The sequence below is a fragment of the Octodon degus genome, unplaced genomic scaffold (assembly GCF_000260255.1).
Source record: "Octodon degus isolate 3935 unplaced genomic scaffold, OctDeg1.0 scaffold00321, whole genome shotgun sequence".
In the NCBI taxonomy this organism is placed as follows: Eukaryota; Metazoa; Chordata; class Mammalia; order Rodentia; family Octodontidae; genus Octodon; species Octodon degus.
Window position 1 is genome coordinate 607,874 of NW_004524897.1, and position 2,750 is coordinate 610,623.

The 2,750-nt window shown below is 40.3% G+C and overlaps 1 pseudogene; it reads left to right on the forward strand.

Annotated features, from left to right (window-relative positions):
- LOC101579157 overlaps positions 1-813 on the forward strand; it is a 5,005-nt pseudogene extending 4,192 nt beyond the window's left edge.
- The last annotated feature ends 1,937 nt before the right edge of the window (positions 814-2,750 follow it).

The following is a 2,750-nucleotide window of genomic DNA, read 5'->3' on the forward strand; positions in this document are numbered from 1 at the left end:
GATCCCCACAACACTCCAGCCATGCAAAAGTGCCCTGAAGGCATTCAAGGAGCAAAAAAAAAGTCCTTTTTTAAAGGGCTGGTGAGATGGCTCAGTGGTCTAAAGCACCTACTTAGAACAAACTTAGCAGAGCACAGGGACCACGGTTCAATCCCCCAGCACCACATGCCAGCCAGCCCCACCCCCTGGTGGGCTGAGCTGGCCACACACACACACACGAATAAATAAATAAAAATTTAAAAAAAAGAATTTACTTGAGTGTTTCTTAAAATACAAATTCTTGGGTCCTATCCTAGGCATCTTGAGTTTGAGTTTTCAAAATTAAATGAGTCCTATAATCAGAAGAGTTTGACTTTTCCTCAGTTGCCGCCAAGGTACTAGGTAGACCCTTCCGAGGAAGCTGAGGCCGCGTTCAGGTGAGGCCCTCACTTCCTTAAGCTACTAGCACCATGCCCGGCAGATCTCATCAAGGCCTCTGTCTCTGAGCTCGCCTGCATCTACTCCATCCTTATTCTGCACTAGGAGGAAGTGACAATGACGGAGGATGAGATCAATGTCCTCATTAAAGTGGATGGTGTCAATATCGAACCTTTTCGGCCTGGCTTATTTGCAAAGGCCCTGACCAATGTCAACATCGGGAGCCTCATCTACAATGTAGGGGCTGGAGGCCCCACCCCTGCAGTGGGCGCTGCACTTGCAGGTGGCCCTTCACCTTCCACCACTGCTGCCCCAGCTGAGGAAAAGAAGGTGGAAGCAAAGAAAGAAGAATCGTGCGAATCTGAGAACGACGTAGGCTTTGGTCTTTTCCACTAAATCTCATTTTGTAACATGTTCAGTAAAAACTGAACAGCTAAAAAAAAAGAAAAGAAAAAAACAGGAGAGTTTGATAAATGCTGCTCTGAACACTTCAGCCTGTCTTGACATCTTAATAATATATCATGTTTCCTTTCAGGTTAATGCTTAAACATCAAAGTCATTATCATTAAATCATTTACAGGGGAAAATAAAAAGATTCAATTATCAAACAGTGAATTATTTGTTTTGCAAAAGATATTATAAACAAAGTTAAAAGATAAAAAGAGTAGAAGATGTCTGTAAGACACATAGTAGCATTCATAATACATAAAAAGATATAAGAAAATTGAGAAAACCAAAATGGACTCTGCTATAGTAGGAAGCACTTGGTGATGGTATTAGTAACCATAATGTTAATTAAGCAATAATCTTTGCATCACCACCTATAACAGTGAGAAAAAGAAAAAGAGAGGACAGAGAAAAAACTGTTTGTGATGTAGACACAAGGATAGTCTCAGCTGGAATAGTACTCCAGAGTTATATCTCAGCACTATCTTTTTTTTTTTTTTTTCCGGAACCAGGGATTGAACACAGGCCCCTACACTTGCCAGGGAAACGCTTATTCTATTGAGCTACTTCCCCAGCCCCTCAGCACTATCTTTTAAGACCATCATTCTCTCATTTATTGTCAACTTACTTCTACACACCATGGCAATTGAGCCATGAACAAGGCTCAGATCTTTTCTTCATTTGTCAGCAGGTCAAGAAGTACATACCCATATAAATGTGAGCTTAGGAAGGAACGCTTAAAAAGTGCCACCTACCCATATCTTTACATGTGTTTTGGGTCCTGCTTGTACAGGATTTATTGCATTATTATTATTATTATTAGTAGTAGTAGTAGTAGTAGTAGTAGTATCATTACTATTATCATTACCATTCCTAGCCTATTGCTTGTTTGTCCTTAGAGTTTGTGTGGGTCTGACAGAAGCCAGCACAAGATGAGCAGTTGTAGCCACAAGCTCACTTGATGTCTCATCAACAGGTTGCTCCAATTTATACAAGACATAAAATACACTACATGATGTTTTCCTTTTCAATTTTTTATGGAATTAGGGCTAGGATCCAAGGGCACTCTTCATCTTTTTATTTTTTGATATACGGTCTCCTAAGTAACCCACCCAGCCTCAAAATTGTAATCTTTCTGCCTCAGCCTCCCTACTAGCTGGGATTATGCATGTGTAATGACTGGATCACAAGTCATTTTTCAAAGGTATATAATTCTGCGGTGAAGATGATATGTCCTTTCTCCAGTATTCCAGGGATCTAGATGGTGATTATTCCGTAAGGTTGGCTATAAATTCAATATGGCATCTTTCCCTGCCACTACTATCTTTTTTTTTTTTTTTTTTTTTTTGCGGAACTGGGGATTGAACTCAGGCCCTTGTACTTTTCAGGGAAGTGATTATTCCACTGAGCCATCTCCCCAGCCCCAACTATCTTTGATATGATGAGTATGCTGCTAATATTGTCCAAGCATTGGGGCCCTGTAGGATAGATTTGTTTGTAAAGGACTTCGTACTTTGAGCCCCACTGAAAGTTGCTGAAAAATTGCCTAGTATATGGATCAAGGCAGTCTTCACACATGAAGACTATGCTGCCCATGGAAACTGAGGAAGGGTAACAATGTAGTGCTGTCTTTTTGGTGAGAATTGCAAAGAGAAATAATTTTTTACATAGAATGGTATTGTTCCAATCAATGGACACCTAAAAATTATACTACAACAACATGTGATAAAAAATACGATGAGTGTTAAAAATTTTGTAAATTTATGACAGTAAAAGATACATTGCCACTGGGGCTGGTGAGATGGCTCAGTGGTCTAAGGCACCTACTTAGAACAAGCTTAGCAAAGCACAGGGACCATGGTTCAATCCCCCAGCACCACATGCCA